The sequence below is a fragment of the Sinocyclocheilus grahami genome, unplaced genomic scaffold (genome assembly GCF_001515645.1).
Source record: "Sinocyclocheilus grahami isolate Dianchi unplaced genomic scaffold, SAMN03320097.WGS_v1.1 scaffold154.1, whole genome shotgun sequence".
Classification (NCBI taxonomy): Eukaryota; Metazoa; Chordata; class Actinopteri; order Cypriniformes; family Cyprinidae; genus Sinocyclocheilus; species Sinocyclocheilus grahami.
The window spans coordinates 1,088,557-1,107,596 of NW_015505333.1; the positions used below are offsets into that span (position 1 = coordinate 1,088,557).

Sequence of the window (19,040 nt, forward strand, 5' to 3'; positions counted from 1 at the left end):
CAAAGATGCTGCAAATATGCAACATGAGCCGTTTTTAATCTAAATTACATTGTATAATTTCGAAATTTGACGCAAAAACAAAGTGGTTTGACTTCAGTTTTGTGAAACTATACATAAAAAATATCTGCATGAAACAGAAACGGCAGACGAGCTGAATGAGACGCAGATTCACTCTCTGCCAGTAGGTGGTGCTTAAAGTGTTTTTTTTCGCTGTAAACGAAGCAGCGCTGCACTTATGAACTTTAATATGCATTATACAGAGGCAAGATGAAAAGAGAAAATACCATCTAAACATTTCCTAAAGTCAGTAAGTTCCCCTCAGACATACATTCATATAAACTCCTACACCTAACTGAATCGCGATTTGTTTAGCATCTCAACCGATTTGAATCGTCACATATTTGAATCAATTTTCAACCGGCTCTCAGTTAATCGGTACATCCCTATATATTATATTACATTATATGATATTATATTACGTTTTTAACATCTTTTAAAGATGTTTTGAATTTTATATATTATATATATTTTATATATATATTTTATATTATAATGATATTATATTATTTTATATTACAAATGTTTTTTTTATATCTCTTTTGGAGATGTTTTGAATTACATTAATTATAATTATATTTTTTTATTGTATTATATTTTATTATATACATTCATTTTAGATTAATGTATCTAAGATTTTAGATACATTGATTTTAAACATCTTCTGGAGATATACATGCGCTGTTTTCCGCGTGGACCCAAAAGCTGGGTCACATGCGAACGCTGTGCGCAGACATCAATGGACTGTACTTTTGACTAAAATTATTTCACATAGACAGTCCGCGAGCCGGAGCGGATCACGGACGAGGGAACTACACACTTGACTTAATGGACTTCAAGTAAAGGCCAATAAAGCAGTTTGGTGTTGCTTTGATGACAGCATATCTCTGTGATCAGACAGCAATGTTCCTGATAAAGTAAACGGGTGTTTGACGCTTCCATTGTCGATAGCACTTGAAAATTCTTGAACTGCGTGTAGTGTAATCCGGCTTCCGCCTTATCCAGCTACAGTAATCTCAGCCTTATCTCACCCGCCGTCATCACCAGGGTCTTTCTCTAACAGGTTTTTGATGCCTTATCAATGTGACAGGGATTTTAATGAGGAAACCGGTAATTGTACTAAAATCACAGTAATGACATACAAAAGACAGGTCATCATTTTTATTTTCTCCACAATCCAGAGAAGAATGGTGAATCACCGTATCTGGGTAGTTTGAAGAGCCGACAGGAAAGGGAAATGACTCTGAGAGATCTGTCCCCAGATACATGCTGACATTTCACACTGACGATTATTTGTCTCGTGATTGGCTGCTGGAAGCAATCAACCATCAACTATCCCGCTCCCACAATGCACAAAGAATATGAAAGCATTCTTTGCACAGTGTTCCATATTGTGGGTATGTTTGCGTTTATCTCGGGTACGGTCTCTGGTGGCAAATATAGACTGTGCATTTTAGATGCTAGTGAATCGTACACTTTACTAATAAAGTATTTATGAAATCATCAAAGAACAAAGCAAGAGGGGCAACACCCCAGAGTGCACCTGAAAAACATCACAGCGTTCCCCTCGTCTCTCAAAAGTCTCTCAAAAGCACAAATACTTTGCGCCACGTCCCTTTCAAGATTTTTTTTTTTGAAAAGGTGTTGAATAATTTAAAGCTTGCGATTAAAACCAGGACATGTCTAGTTACACCAAGTAAAAAAAAACTAAGGAATGAAACGCTCTTCACAAGCAAGCAACGCTCTGAACACACAACTATATGGATTGTATGATGAGCTCAAAGTGCTTCTTCTTGCCAAACCAAGTCGAGATTTGGATGTGTTATATAAACAGAAAGTGGGTGGGTTGAGTGGTTTAGATTATGGGGAACATTAATATTTACATTAATAGAAGTAACCGAATGAATTCTTAATGTGGCATGAACGTAGAATGAACAAAAATGGTAACAGTCTCCAGTTTGCCGCCGCCGTATTATGTCCAAAGTCATCATTATGACACATGCACTGAAAGAACACATCTCATTGATAATGAAAGAGGTTCAATTGAAAGACCACCATGTGATCCAAACTCCCACACTGGGTTTTCATTTAGCTTACAAATCGCATAACCGTCACACGGCCAGTCAGATGTAATGTAGTCTTTTGACTGGACCTTTGAATGCAAACTTGGTGAAATCCATTATAGATTTAATCTGTTGATCCTTCTCTATGCCACTCTATGACAACAGCTCTCAGCTCAATATGTGACGGGAATGCCAATCGAGGTCTCTAGGGTAAATCAAGCTCCTGCTTCATGAAACCAGTGGATGCTGATGCCTCATTCTCCTGTTCATACTCTTTACTTCATAATGTGCTGTATTAGGCATGTTGAAATAGCATGAAAAGCTGAAATAACATTATTTTGTGCCATTCAATGTAACTAATAAAATGCTGCTTTTGTATGACTCATATAATAAAAGAGTATTGGAGATTAGCCAAAGGATTTCACACTTATTATTCATTGGTATTTTCACACACAGTTTATCCTCAAAGGGTCCTGCAAATCAATATCGTCCACTATTTGTAAATGACATGCTGGAGTAGACAGGAAAAGGATGAATGGTCCACAGGCGCAGGCAGTTATAAATCACCGTGTACAAATGACTTCTCGCTCTTCCTTTATCTGCAAGTACCTTCAAATCAAGACAAATCATCCTGGCACAAAATAATTGCACTTATCCACAGAGATTCATTTTCATTTAAATGCAATGAATCATCTCTTAGGAATCTGCCTCATGTATCATCTGCATGTGTCTTTATACTTGTATTCAGCCAATGAACAAAAGTCTGCCACTTCCAGCATGCCATTTTGATCATAAAAATAAATATACATCTGAGTGAAATTGTTGATGTTTGAATCCGTCACCATTACATAACTGATAAGTTTTCTTTTATATTGCATGTTGCTGAAATTCTAGGCTTTTAAAGTTGAGCTGAGATCAGGGTAAACCAACATCTTCGTATCAGACAAATGTTACTGCTCTGTACTGTGATTATAATAAGAATACAGTGTCGACTAATGTACAATGTTGCAATGTACAGCTGATTACAAATTACAGAAATTAATATTGTAAGATAGCAAGATCATGTTATTTATTTGGTGTTGTGTGAATAAGTGTTGTTTTTAATTGCATGAAAAATAATTAAAAAAAACTTAATCAAAAATGTGTGTAATAATCCTAAATAACAGTGCTTACATTCTAGACTACTGAACTAGGAAAGTTTGTGGTAGATATATTTTTGGATTGTATTCATTTTTGGAAGGCAAGGACTGCATTTCAGTGATATTTTCCATGTTTCTCCTTGAAAGTTATTTCTGTACGTGGTCAAATGAGGAACGAGCCCTTTCAAAAATCTCATGAAGGTCCACCAAACTTATTTCAACCTCTGGCTCAGGCAGCTCTTTTAAAATTTAGGGACAGGATCAGTAAAAAAAAATGAATTTAAAGAACCAACTTGATGTTTGTAGTCTGATTACATAATCCAGATAGGTTTAGTCCATTACTACCCAACACAACATTACAACAAAAATGTGGTATCAAAGTCAGTTAAAGCAGAAGTAATACAGATGTCACCCAGCAGTCCGAATCTACATTCAGTTCAGTTATGAAAGAGTGTTTACACAGGCAATCAATCAATGAGTGCAGCTACTCAATACAGCTGCTCTTCAACAACATCAAATGAATAAGAGAGCAGAGCAAACAGAGCACATTGTGCATGCATTCATTTACCACAGACCTTCTAACATCTCGACACAGAAAAACACGTGCGTTCACACATATTCCTACCATTAATTTGTGTACCAATAACGTTTGCATAAATAAATCTATATAATAGTCTTGTGTTTGTGAGAGGCAAATGAGTTGTAGAATGCACAATACTGGTGTATGCATATTATCTGCATACAGTACAGTAAACGAGAAATTGTTCGACAGTTTTAACACTTTAAACAAGCAGCATTATGTATTATTCATGCATACATTGGTTGCGTATAGCGTCCCCACCCATTACCAAAACTTCCAAGTTTGCAAACAAGTGCAAATATACACGAATGCAAATAATTAGTCATGTAACGTTTTCTGTCTGTGTTACAAACGCATGCATTTTTCACTTTATGCTCTATTATCACACGCAACGTTTGACGATTCTATTCATTGGAGTGCCATTCCCGACAGAATTATAAGTTTTTAGATAACTTCTCTAGGTTAAGTAACACTATGAACGAGGCTGGTCTATTCTCAGTGAGGTTTTATTCTAGCAGAGACGTAAACGCACGCGCATTTCTTTTTCCATCAGCCGCGCGTGGTCACACCGGACGCCTTTTTTTTCTTACCTGCACGAAACTGTGATCTCCACTTTGGTGGCGGGGATGTTTCCCGTCAGCGGGTCGAACTCGTAGACCGAAGCCATGTCCTCGAGTTTGTCCATGATGTCTCCCTCCATGAGCGCGCGCGGCTCGGGGCAGTTCCACGGAGCCCCGCGGAGGCTTTCACGGTCCCGCTCGGACCAACCCGGAGTTAACAAGGCCAGGGTATTAATGAAGAGTCCCCCTACGACTCAAGAAACTTGAATGGGGTTAAAGTCGACGGAAAGTCGCTTAAAACTGGTCTGCAGTATCGGGTGGTCAGCTGCGGTTCATCACCAGAGAGAGAAGGATCTCCTCTGCACATCAAGTGCTCTACATGTGCGCTCGTTCAGAGCATCCAGCGCTCTCCAGCCCTACCCTACTATCTCCAACACGCCCATGCGTACTACTGCGCTCTCCGCTACACTACAGAAAGGCGATATCCTTATAGAGCTGCATGGGGGTTGAACTGAATAAAATCCTGTTGTGCCAAGAGCCATCATTTTAATGTATATATGAGAGCAAAAAGATACGGGAGTCTGTGCTTTTACTGGTTTTATCATGGGTGAGGGGTGTTTTGGGGCAAACTGGTAAAATTGGTTTTATGTCTTACTGATTTAATAAATATTATTATTAATATTTTTGAAAACCATCAGCATTAAATCTCTCATTATTAAAAAAAATTCTGTCGTATAGTTGCTATAATGTTTCCATAGCAACTTGGCACATTAACGCAGAATTCAACTTATGTTTGGTCACAGGTGTGTGTGTGTGCGCACGCGTTTTTGTGGCAAATGAGGACATACATTTGTATAATGACAAGGATATAACATAGGTATTACAAGGAGAAGGTGACTTTTCAGGACATTACCCCATGTACCCACTTTTCAAAACGCATATAAATCACACAGAATGGAGTGTATTGAAAATCTGAAATAGCACAAAGTCTCCTGTGAGGGGTAGGTTTAGGGGTAGGGTTGGTGTAGGGCAATAGCACATACAGTATAAAAACCATTACGCCTATGGGATGTCCCCACTTTTCACAAAAACAAACCTGTGTGTGTGTGTGTGTGTGTGTGTGCATGTTTATGTGGTTTATGAGGACACAAATTTGTATAATAACATGGGTATGACATAGGTATTACAACGAGAAGGTGATTTATGAGGACATTTTCAGTGTCCCCGTAATTCAAAAGGCTTATAAATCATTCAGAATGAGATTTTTTGAAAATCTAAAAATGCAGAAAGTTTCCTTTGAGGGGTAGGTTTAGGGGTAGGGTTGGTGTAGGGCAATAGAATATACGGTTTGTACAGTATAAAAACCATTACGCCTATGGAGAGTCCCCATAAACCATAAAAACAAACCTGTGTGTGTGTGCGTCTCAAACTTGGATATACTGTTCCCATGATGTTCGCCTCAGTCTACCCTACATTATATTATAATCTATTGCAGATTCACCATCTGATGCAAACACTCCACTGAGGCTGATTCTGTGCTGATGAAAGTGGTGAGGTACCTCTATAATATTCACCACTATTCTCTGTTGCAGAGGACAGATGTGTAATTCTCCCAAAATACATCCGTAATTTTTAGAGAGAGCGAGAGAGAGATTTTAAATAATTATATTCTTTTTAAGTAAAAAAAGAAACACTAAGGTTTTCTTCTTCTTCTTCATTTCATGATTAATGCATCAGGATGTTAAGAAATTATACAGCACTATTACATTAGTAATCAAAAGCATCAAATCACTTTTCCAACGAATATCAAAAGATTCATTATGAATTCACACTATTTTAGTGTAAAAATGCAAAGCTCTGACCTAGAATTGTAGGAATGTGTATCAATTCAGCACCACCCGAGCGAGAGAGAGATTTTAAATAATTATATTCTTTTTAAGTAAAAAAAGAAACACTAAGGTTTTCTTCTTCTTCATTTCATGATTAATGCATCAGGATGTTAAGAAATTATACAGCACTATTACATTAGTAATCAAAAGCATCAAATCACTTTTCCAACGAATATCAAAAGATTCATTATGAATTCACACTATTTTAGTGTAAAAATGCAAAGCTCTGACCTAGAATTGTAGGAATGTGTATCAATTCAGCACCACCATGTGTGGACAGCTCCCAAGAGCCAAAGTGAACAAGTTCAGTATTTTTCAGCAGACGTGTTGAATAACAGCTCAACAACAGAAAATCTAGCCATTATTTGGACGGTCCCATTTTATATTAAGTGGCCCTAATACCCGTGTACTTGCATAGTAACTAGATGTGTACGTAGTATGTAACCACAGTGTAAGTACACATTGGTACATAGTATCTAGAGCTGTATTATTTCTGTAACTACACACATGTAACAACCCTCCGAATGATTTGTGTAAGTACAAATGTGTATCAGGACATATATAACTACATTTTGTTACAACAATATGCATAAGAGTAATTGGAACAATTTGATCCAGGGGGCGGAGATGGGTAGGTTTAGGGATATGTAAAGTGGGAGGAGTTGGATCTCAAGTGGGTGGAGTTGGTGCACCACTGTAATACCAGTGTACTTACATGGTAACCACAATTTATATGCAAAGCCTAACTTACTGGCCACTGCTGTGTAACATCAGAGTAATTGCATGGTAAATCCATAGGAATTGTTTACTTAATATAAAGTGTAACACTTTCTTTACCAAAAAGTGCTGTTAGTCCTGTTACACATTTGTACTTTCATTACCAAAAAAGTGTTGTTACTAATGTCCAGTTACACATTTGTATTTACACATACCATTCAGTGGGTTGTTACATGTGTGTAGTTACACAAACATTACAGCTGTAGATACTATGTAACAATGTGTACTTACACTGTGGTTACATACTATGTACACATCTAGTTACTATGTAAGTACACAGGTATTAGGGCCACAATATAAAGTGGGACATTATTTTCAGTAGTCCGACTGCAACAGCACTTTTCGGAACCAAATAAACATTTCCAAGAAACATCAGTGCACACAAATAAATGTACTAATGCAGTAAATTCACATAAAGTTCTGCCATGCTATATTTGTTGCTGAATCCTTGCACCCACATTTGTTTCTCCCCCAGGATGCAAGTCTATTCAAAGCAAAAGCAATTGTTTTCATTCCTTTTTCTTGGACGACTTAAGTAGAGTGGTCTTAAGCTCCTGGGTGAGAGGCAGGCGCCACATTGGAGATCAATGGGCACGGAAACAGCCTCACACTGGCACCACGACCACCCTCGCCTCCCCTTCCCCTACCGAGTGAGTAATGATTGTAAAGGCCACGTTAAAGCAAGCGGGCATCCGGATGTGCGTGTGGGTGGATGTGAGGAAGCACAGATGTGCTCCTGATTTTGAGGTCTAATTGAGCCTCATGTGATGCCTTCAACAACACAGCAATGAGTATTCCCATATTCAACTTTGACCCTGTGACAAATACTAATTAACACCCAGTGCCAACAAAACCACTTTAGTTTATCTGAAGGCAATGCCAGGGTGAGGAAGGCACGCAAATCTGGATCTCTGCACTGGTAACCAGGACCAGTAAACGCACCAGATGGGAAGGCAAAGCTGCCACGGAGAACAAAGAAAGGAAAAAAGAATGTTTTCCATAATGTCAGCCAAACTGCACCATTCACTGTGATTTGGGGCTTTAATTACTGTGTTTCTCTCACATTGCGTCAACGGAGCCAAAAATAGGCCTATTTGGGTGCAATTAAATGGAGGGAATTGAAGGGTTAAGATACAAATGAAGACCCTTGCAAGGTCTTGATAAGATGATTAATACGGGTGCGAAAAGGTCCAGGGGGTCAAATACAGACAGGCTTATACTTCCCATCCTGCTCGGCATCTAAGCCAGAATTCGTGTGACATCACATCTATTGTAGTGCCATCTTTTAAATAGGGGTCTAAGATAACAATCTATCAGCTCAGGTGCTCAAACGGCCATCAGCTGCTGGAAAAACGGCTGGCAAACATGAATAAATTACATCTCCACCACCAACATCAATTTTTACATCTTTTTTCCCACCCACCAGTTTGTTTTCCAGTCCCTGGCAAAGAATAGAGGTGGTTGAGGACTTTTTCAAAGCAGTCCGTTCCGACGGCCTAATCTCTGCCAAGCACAGTGCACTAGACTAATCCAAGCATGTGTCGGAAGCTGGGGACTCTCGGCTGTCTCCTTTCATGTATTTGATGCTAATACTAGCAGCCCTGCAGGCGGCTGTTGGCTCCTTCTCAAACTCCATTAGAGAGTAAAGGTCACTCTCTGGGGGCTTCCTGATGTTGGGAGAGGAACTTGCACTTCGGTCTTTGATAACATGCCTGCACATGTTATCTCGGCAAGAAGGTAATGTTTTACCTCAGTTGCCGGATGAAAGGTCGAAGGAACTGCCGTCATTATATCACGTCCCCTACTGGCTGCGACGCAGTCATAAGTGAGGCGGCTCTCAAGAGTTGGCACCATGGTAGACCTAGCTTTCTACCCAGCTGTGGCGCTGATCTATTTCTTTGCCGTGTTTCAGGCAAACAAGGATGGCCGTGTGGATTTGCCTGACAGCGCTTCGGTCAATGTCTTCTGCCTGTTCGTGCTGATTCAGCCGTTGTGTTTGATTATAGGTGGATACACGGGGATGGCCACGTATTTGATTTCTGCATATATATCCTACCACGCCCTGCCCTGGAAAAAGCCACCAGCTGGTCAGCAAGAGGATACGGAGAAAAACAAGAAGAAAAAGAAGACAAAGACTAATTAAGAGACTCTTAATTAAGACTTCAAACAACAGCTTTGCGTAGGCGGGAACAATGTGCATATGCGAAGCCATGTGCTAGATCTCAAGAGTTTTGCAAGATCGCTGTACTTTTTATGAAGAGGATAATGATTACTTTACTATAAAGAAAAGGCTATGCATTCCTTGCATGTGCATCTGGATGTTCATTGTTTTTTTTCCCTTAGCTGTAAATTTCAACCTTTGGTCTAAAGACATTTGGAAAGCAGAATCTCTGTTTACTTAAGGAGAAACAGGAAGAAGGTATTGGGATGAACAGTCGTGAGTGCTGGTCCGAGTTTTTGTCTTGTTGATCGACAGCAGTGGATCGATGGTCTTGCTGCCTCTTTAAATGCTACTTTCACAATGTAGTTACACGGCAGCCTGTAAAGACTCGCTCCAAACACCATTTAAAGCGGTTGTAATTTGGAACATACTGATGACTTCGATTTCTGTTCGAACTGCAAAAAAAAAAAAAAGTTCATACCTGACTTTAGCTACTCGTATATCATGTATATAATTCAGGTTTGATCATGAACGGCTTGCTCCCTGTATAATTCATGCTTTGGTGCACACCATTTAAAATCTGTTTGTTTTTTATTTTACAGGTGCTTTTTTTGTCGTGACTCATGTCCCAAACATTCAGAAGCCAAACAACAACTTTCTGTGGCAAAGAGAAAGATTTAAAGTGTCATTCATTGAAAAGTTTGCCCTCTGCACCGATTCAAAAATGGCATCATGTGGCAATATTTTTTCATATTTTTAGTCAATGACCGCTTACATTTCAGTCTGTTTCAGTGTTAATCACATCAACAAGTTCAGATGAAAATATTTATTAACAAAGGTTTTTTAATTTTGTCAATGATAAGGATGTGTATAATACTGTTTATTAAATTAATTAAAACACTGGTGATGTAAGATTTTAACCATGCAGTACTTTTTTAGTTTTTTTTTTAATATTTAAATATTTAAATTTATTTGTATTTTTTTGAATAAAAGTCTATGAAACAAATATAATAGGGGTGTGACGAGACGTTTATCCTACGAGACGAGACGAGACGAGACTGGGTTCACGAGAACGAGACGAGACGAGATTTTTAGACTTTTTTAAAGAAATCCTCAATGATATAGGGAAAAATTGTCTTTTATTCAACTGAAAAACACAAAATGCAAAAAAGTAGGTGCATTTTTAAATCAACTTGTACTTTATGAAATTAAACATCTATTTTAATAAATGTTATGCAGTAATAAACAACATGTAAACACTGCAAAATGTCTTGCCACAAACTCAACTGACAGGCAAGTAATTGCACAAAAATTATAAAAAAATAAATAATAAACAACATAAATATCAATTTAAAGTGGAAGTGAAGCAGTCAGTCAAGTTTACATTATTTAGTAAACTGATTTACACTTTAATAAAAAAAATATATAATAAACACGATTAACGTATCCATTTTAAAGAATAAAGCAGTGGTTCCCAAACTGGGGGGCGCGCGCGGCAAGGCTGAGGGATAGTTAGGGCCCTATGAAATCCGTATAATTTTTTCCTAAATTCCATTAGATTTTTTTCCAAATTCCGTTTTTTCCATTAAAAATGTTCTGGACTCCTTTTTAATAGTTAAATTAAATTGTATTAATTAAAAAGCATGTCTTATTAATTAAAATCATGAAACTTAAACATTTTCACATCAATTTATTAAAAGTTTAACAAAAATTACATGTTTAGGGCCCTATGAAATGTTTGATTTTTTCTCATCATATTATTTCTATTTTTTATTGTTACCAAATTCTGTGTTTTAGCATGTCTAATTATTTGAATGCATAAAACAACTTAATTTATTCCTTGTTTTCCTTAAAGTAGCCTTATGAATTATTTTCCCCTCAGAAATTCTGTTGTATATTTACATTTCTCTGGTTATCAAATGAAGGAATACAACATTAATTTAATTTATCATTTATCTTTTAATTATAGAAAATTAAGCAAACAAGATTTTTTTTTTGGCAAACAAAGGGGATTTACTATTAAAATTAAAACATGGAAGAAATGTTTTGTGTGATTATTCCTTAAAAAAAACTATGTTTGTTTCATTTTAGTAGTAGTAGTAGGCTATGTACATTCTACTGAAATATAGTTATAGGCACAATGTCTTCAAATCAAACCGGACTTTTATTTTGACGGGTTGCTGTGAATACCTTTACAGTTCTGTGTATGAGATAAGACGCTAGTTTTACTCAAATCAAACGCTAAAATGCTCATGAAGTGACTCTCAGAGCAGTTCTGCAGATGTTGTTCATGTGTTTACGTCCTCATTTAGTGAGACAGACGCTGAAATAACCGCGAGTGTCACGCGCACTTCAGTGTGTTTGTGTAGTAAATGAAACCGCGCGTCTGCTCCATTCATTAACAGAGACAGGCAGAACATGCAGGATTCATATTTAAATCGACTTTTGCAGCTTAATTTTTACAGATACTACTCCATATCATGATTTGATTTAAGTGTAATGACCTACTTTTGATTAATTCATTCAAAATGTGAGAAATTCCGTGACATTCAGCGTTAAACTGTGAATTCTGTTTTTATGACTGGATAAAGACTACACTGCGTAATTTTCCATACATAAAAACATAAAATATCTTACATACCACCACTTGTGAATGAGCCAGTGTAACGCAAATATATCTGAAAGGTCTGCGCGAGGATATCGTCACATTCTCGCGAGACACATCGGATCTCGTCACACCCCTAAAATATAATAATCAATAATATTTGGGATTGAGCTGTATAAACTGAAGTGCTTTGCTAACGGGCTGATTATGTTGCTTTCACATGCAATCGGAAATTTCCTAATTCCTAATGAATAAATATACGTTACTGTTGTGAACGAGCCAGTGTAACGCAAATATATCTGAAAGGTCTGCGCGAGGATATCGTCACATTCTCGCGAGACACATCGGATCTCTTCACACCCCTAAAATATAATAATCAATAATATTTGGGATTGAGCTGTATAAACTGAAGTGCTTTGCTAACGGGTTGATTATGTTGCTTTCACATGCAATCGGAAATTTCCTAATTCCTAATGAATAAATATACGTTACTGTATATATGTATACGACAAGATTAAGCAATGTAGATGTTGTGGTGAAAAACTAATAAAGCTTAACAGTCACTATAGAAATGCATATAGCAAGTTTATGGCCCACACAACACAAAAACTCAAAATTCTTTCCAAGTTTCTTGAGACGCCACTCCTGCCCAATTTCGAACTAGAAAACTCGTATTTATGATAATTCCATAATTATGATTCACAAGTAACCTTGAACTAAGTTACATGTTAGTCGGCACACTAAAACATGAATAACTAAAAATGTTAGTTATCTATGAGGAAAATGCATAACTTTGCACGTTGCTTTTTTAAAATTAATAAAACTGATAAAATTAATAAAACTATTAATTTAGTTGAATTCAATCCCATTTTAGTTAAACTAAAACCAAGCTATGAGTTACCCAAACACTAAATTTGGAGGATATTTTTGTCAAAATAACAAATAATGTCAATAATGACTCAAATGAAAATGGCTTCAAGAAGATATGGTGCTTTTGTTGTTATTTTGGAGCACAATAACCAGAATCCCTGTTCACTTTCATTACTGTAAATGAGCGGCCTGTACATTCTTCCATTTGTGTTACACCGTGGAAAGCAAGTCATATCGGGTTTGGAACAACACAAGGGTGAACTACTCATTTAGACCGAAGATATTACATTGAGAAAGGGAGGGTGTGCTGGAAGATGTCTGTGAACGGTCTAAAAGAACGCGCACCCGTTTAAGGCCGTATCGCCTCAGTCACATGTCGATGCCACTCGTCCATCATCATCCTACAGTCCTCCTGAGGAAAGGAAGACAAGCACAGCCTCAGCAGTTAATGATGGTGATTTACACGTGAAATGAAGATGTATGACTGCCGTTTAAATTGCGTTGGTTTTCGGAAAGCTGCATCTCCCCATGCACTCTGTAACAACATCAGGGGCCGTTCGGCTGAGTCAGTGTTCAAACGCAGTCAATATAAAGTTGTTACAAATACATTTCTGTCACTGTTTTTTTTGCAAAATGCTTTTGCAAGTTCAAACTTTGACATTTTCAGAGACATCCGCTGGGAAACAGAAACCTCGATCAATCCCTACTAGAAATGTCACATCCGAGTCTTTTGTCACCATTAGCTAGGAAAATATCACAGTTTCCATGATGAATTTTGTCCGGTTTGTACAGGACCTGAATGGCAGACATTATTTGTGTCATCTGTGACATGAATATGACGAAAACATTCATGAACATGTCCACATTATCATTAATTAGCATCTTTTATATTTACATTTTATATTTTGTGCACGTCTCTGTAAAAAAATATGCAACGTTTAATATTCGATAGATAGATGGATAGACAGATAAGCTAGATCTTGTATGTGTGTTTATGTACAGTTGTGTTCAAAAAATAGCAGTACAACATCAGTAACCTGATGAAACACTGTTATTAGCAGTAATGATATTACTGCATTGCAAATAATTTACTTGTGGATGTAGTAGTATAATAGAAAAACAACAGCCCCAACTGGCATGACATGCGTGCTGCTTGTTCTGTGTAATTGACTTATGCATTGAAAGGGAGTGCTCAAAATAATAGCAGTGTGGAGTTTCATTAGAGAATTCATTCATTCTGTGAAAAAAAACAGGGGCCATTAATTGTCCTTTATTAAGGAGGAAGGAAAGCAATGTGTCATACATTGTTATAAAATATGTTTTCTTCTGAATTGCGAAGCTGTTTCATGCACTGTTCGGAAGAACAAAGTAATTTGATTAAAACGTTGATTGGAGAAGGGAAAACTTATATAAAAAAGTGCAGTAAATTATAGGATGCTCAGTTAAAATGATCTCAAATGCTTTAAAATGGCAACAAAAAACCCAAAACACGCAAAAGAAAATGAGCAACTATTGTTAAAACGGATCGAAGAATAATCCGAATGGCAAAGATCCAGCCAATCATCCCCTCCAGAAAGATCAAATATGATTTATAATGACCTGTAAATACTGTTACAGTCAGAAGACGTTTGATCGAAGCAAGAAGCATTGTTGAAAAAAGGCATGTGCAGAATGGGTTAACATTTGCCAAGGAACACATCAGTTGGCCCAAAGAGAAATGGTGTAATATTCTGTGGACTGGTGAGAATAAAATTGTTCTTTTTGGATCTAGTGGTCATCGACAGTATGTCAGACGACCCTCGGGTACTGAATTCAAGCCTCAGTATACTGTACACTGTGAAGACTATGAAGCATGGTGGAGCAAAAATCATGGAATGGGATGTTTTTCACGCTACGGTGTTGGGCTTATTTATCATATACCAGGTATCATGGATTAGTTTGAACACATCAAAATACTTGAAGAGATTATGCTGCCCTATGCCGAAGAGGAAACTCTCCTGAAATGGGTGTTTCAACAAGACAACGACCCCAAACGCACGAGTAAGCGAGCAACATCTTGGTTTCAGACAAAAAGGATTGAGGTAATGGAGTGGCCAGCTCATTCCCCCTGACCTCAACCCAACTGAAAGCTTCTGAAGCAAACCCCAAAAATTCACAGGAACTGTGGAACGCAGTTCGTTCATCAGTTTCTAGGTGCCAGAAGTTGGTTGACTATAGATGCATAACATCTCTTAATTCTTTGAATTTGCAATGTTTCCACTATATTTGAAATATGGAAATAAAATCTCTTAAAATATTTGCATATTCATATTTATAAATATTTATTCACTTTTATTAAGGCACTGCTATTTATTGGAACACAACTGCAGGTTTATACTATATATCATTCTATAAAATATTGCACACATTATAAAAATATAAATACAAGTATAAATGCATGTAATAAGTGCATAATTGCATGACTTTAGCTGAAAAATGACTCTTTGTTATTGTCCTCTTGCATTATTGACAAACTATTTTCCTGCTTAACACTGTAAAGCTGCTTTGACAATCAGTATTGTATAAAGCGCTATACAATTAAGGTGACTTGGAAGTTTAGGATGCATTTTTATTTTTTTGAACTTTTGATTTTGTGGTGAAATGTGCGCTGACAGGTTCATGAGACTCACCCCTGCAGTAGTGCGTTGTGTGTGATGACGGCAAGCCGGTGATTCTATATGGACAGATCATATCTTCAGGATCATCACAGACAGCAAACAGGAAGGAACTCAACCGTAATTCTATCTCAGAGATAAACAGCAAGAAAACAGCAGAACGCCTCTAAAATGACTGATTGTTCTGTCAAGCCTTTAATTGTAGCCTCTTTTTCTCTATTACTTAAATGTCTTTTCTATTCTGCATATTAATTGCCTACCTGGGTTGCCAGGTAACTAGAAAGCACCCCAATGAAACACATTAGTTTTTTCCCAAAAAAGGGATTTAACAGCAGCATTTCGCGATGGCAAGATGTCCCACACGCTGAGAGTGAGGTAAGGCGTAAGGCGTACTGCAGTGTGGCCCTGTGCTTCAGGCCGGGAGAGACAGAGAGGGGCGTTAGGCAGCTGGGGCAACAGTGGCAACCTGTTTACCTTTGGCATCACAGGGGGTCAAAGCCACAAGTTAGCGCTACGCTGATCAATAGACAGGTGTCAACAATCTCCCCTGTACAGAAAAGCTTTCCTTTGAGATTCTATACAGATGTAGAAGCTTACACAGCATGTCAATGCCATGCATCACTGGCCTAGAATATAAAATATAAGCACCGTAAAGCTACAACACTAAACGTACCACTGGTAAACTACTGCTGTGAAGCTAAATGCGTAAGAAAGATAAACCCCGGAAGCTTCACATTGAAAGTTAAGACCGCGTTTAAGCTGAGCACCAGGAATTGCGGGCCACTGACTGGCATGGCTGTAAAAAGCGTCAGTTTAAGGTGTATTTAAGGTTTAACTGTCAATCTCAGAAGCAGCCTTGTGAACCAATGTGCTTTCAGACACAATGGAGAAATAACTGAGAGGCGCTGAAATTTCCAGTGTTGTTATGGAACTGAATTCGCAAACCAATTTCACAGTCTTTAAGTCCCAGCAATACCAAGCACATTTTGACAAGCTCTCTTCACAAGAATTTTACAGTTGTACCAAAAATGCTTCAAAATGCTATTCTAAAATGAAATTAGTTCACAGCACAGTCTTTTGTAAACTCACTAATGCGGGGCACTTATTAAAACAGGTTGACCCTGTGATAGTATGCATTATTATTAGAATAGCATACTGTACAAACACGATCTCGGAACCTCATTCATTGAAACAGAATGAATTGTAGAAACTGTATGGAATAGAATTCGTGTAATTCTTGCATTATGTAAATTGCAAATGCACATAAAATTCAAACATGTTTTTACGAACAACATGCGCAGAAATTCATTTAGCTCGTTTTTCGAATGAGGCCTGCTGTTCGTTTCGTTTAAACATAACACCAGTATAGACGCACAATTTTGCAAAAGTGATCCAACGGGGGGAAATGTAGGACGATTATTTAGTGATTATTTCAATCAAACTTTGGCAACACGTTTGACGCTGTACATTTTGATCCCCCTTTAAGAACAAAACACAGACGCACATCAAAAAAAAAGATGCAAGACGGTATAAAGCAGCATTTTTTCACAGTTTTGAAAACAAATGTTCTTTGAAGTAGATGCTTTGATCATTATTTAATAAATTTGGCCTTATTTTAAAAGACTTCACAGAAAAGCCTTTTTTTTTTTTTTTACAAATGCATTACTCTGTTTCAAAGGACAAAAATTTACTATTTGGTCAAAAAACTGCCTATATTGTTAATAGTTCTACATTCTAGAATCATAAACCCAAATATAATCGAAACGAGGATGACATACCGGCTTAATGACGGTGCAGTTCACACTCAGTCTACTGTTAAATTTTAAGAGATATATATAGTGCCAACCACTGGTAGAAATCTATTAACCTAAAGGTTAAGGAAGCCCCTACTGCATTCTTCCTTATGAATATTTATGCATGTATATGAGCTTTACAGTATGCAAATGACTCCAGCCTAAAGATATATCCACTGTATAGTAGCTTTAAATGACTGACAGCAGCTTTGCGACATCACGTTGTCTTCGAAAAAGGGGAAAAATCTAAATCAAAAAGGGTAACTTGCAAATTTGATAAAATCTCTTTCCGTAGCATGGGAATCATGCTGCACTTGATGTGTGATTATCCATGCTGTGGGTCCTTCATCAGATAAACCGCATCTCTCTTGTCTGTAAATGAAGAGCTTCCTCCTTACAGCAGCTCGTGTACACGGCTGCATTCAGGTGGTGAATTGCCAAGGGCCGTCCAAAAAAAATGTTGTGCAGATAAGAGTGATAGATATGTTTCATTAAAAAAGACTGTAAATCTAGGAAAGCCTGAGAAGGGAACAGCGCGTGGCACAGCAAGATTGATGGCGTAAAAATAAACAAAGCTGCATGTGTTCTAGCAAAACAAGCTCGCTGACACCCACGTACCCCCATCAGGCACACCGTATCCTCCAATGCAGAGGAGGCTGCTTCCTATTTAATTTAATAGGGAGTGAATCTGAGAGGAGGATTGGAAAACACGGTGCCCAACTTGACCTACTTTAACACTGCTGTCTTTAACATGCTTGATGCTTGTTCAAAAGTGTGATAGTGGAGAAACATCAATGGCTGAGGTTCATTTTACCACAATTTTACATCTTATTATGGTGTCTCAAAGGGGTAGATTGTGTGAAAATGTATATTCTGTAAAAATGTACTAAACTTTATGTTGTCCTAAACCTTTATGAATTTCTTTCTTCATTGGAACACATAAGGAGAAGCTTAGCAGATTGTTCCAGCTGCTCTTTTCCATTTTGACAATGAATGGCCAAAATCAAGCTCCAAGAAGTACAAAAAAGCATAAAAACATCAGTAGTCTAATGTTACTTGTGCATTGTATTCCTTTTTTTTTTTTAAGTCAAATGACAGATTTGTGTGAGAAACGAACAAAAGTATTTCTAGATGTGACATGTCTATAAATGGCATACTTGAATATACAGTACACTGACAAGAATGAGAGGTGAAACAGATGATTTTTTATTGAATAACAAATTACATTTTAAATGAATTTTTTTTGAGTGGCTTCAGAAGATTTGGAATATAGAACACCGATTTGATATACTATTTTTATGGTGTTTTTGGATGATTCTTGAAGCTCAAAAGATCCACCTCCATGTACCTTCATTGTATGGAAAAGAGCAGCTGGAACAATCTGCTAAACTTCTTCTTTTGTGCAAATTCTTTAACACTTCCGTTTTAAAGTGTTATAAAGGGTAGCCATAATCTAGAAAAACTAATGGGCTAAACAAAATGACCCAATTTTCATCCAACATTCCAGCGTTAGATTGTCTGAAATTCTGTTTGTCGTACCAGGACTGTGTCCAACAACATGAAACTGGGTCCTTTTCTACTCTCCTCAGGGGATCGTTGCCTTTCAATCAGATGCTTGAGCCTGAGGCAACATCTAGTTCTGCCTAAAACTGTCTGCTAGTGTCACTAAACTCAATCCCCTGATGAGTTGGGCTTATTACACGGGCAGACTCTCAAAATGCCCACTCAGCAGACTCTCAATACTGCTTTACACTTCTGAGACTTCTATCCACACATCTAGAAGACAATAAAGCTGGAGTCCTGTCATGTGCAAGAAACCAGAATCGGCAAAGGTTTAACACACAAAATCTCATTTTAAACCTGAGGTAGTTAATAGGGAGTGAATCTGAGAG

The 19,040-nt window shown here is 37.5% G+C and overlaps 1 protein-coding gene and 1 pseudogene across 1 annotated transcript in view; both read right to left on the reverse strand.

Annotated features, from left to right (window-relative positions):
* The window catches only part of LOC107592558 (copine-5-like), a 178,539-nt pseudogene extending 173,836 nt beyond the window's left edge, over positions 1–4,703 (reverse strand).
* Positions 4,704–15,524: 10,821 nt separating this feature from the next.
* LOC107592560 (kinesin-like protein KIF21B) overlaps positions 15,525–19,040 on the reverse strand; it is a 107,838-nt gene continuing 104,322 nt past the window's right edge. The window contains exon 37 of the mRNA XM_016282090.1: positions 15,525–19,008. The gene's annotated coding sequence lies outside the window, so the exon portion shown is untranslated. The remainder of the gene's footprint in view (positions 19,009–19,040) is intronic.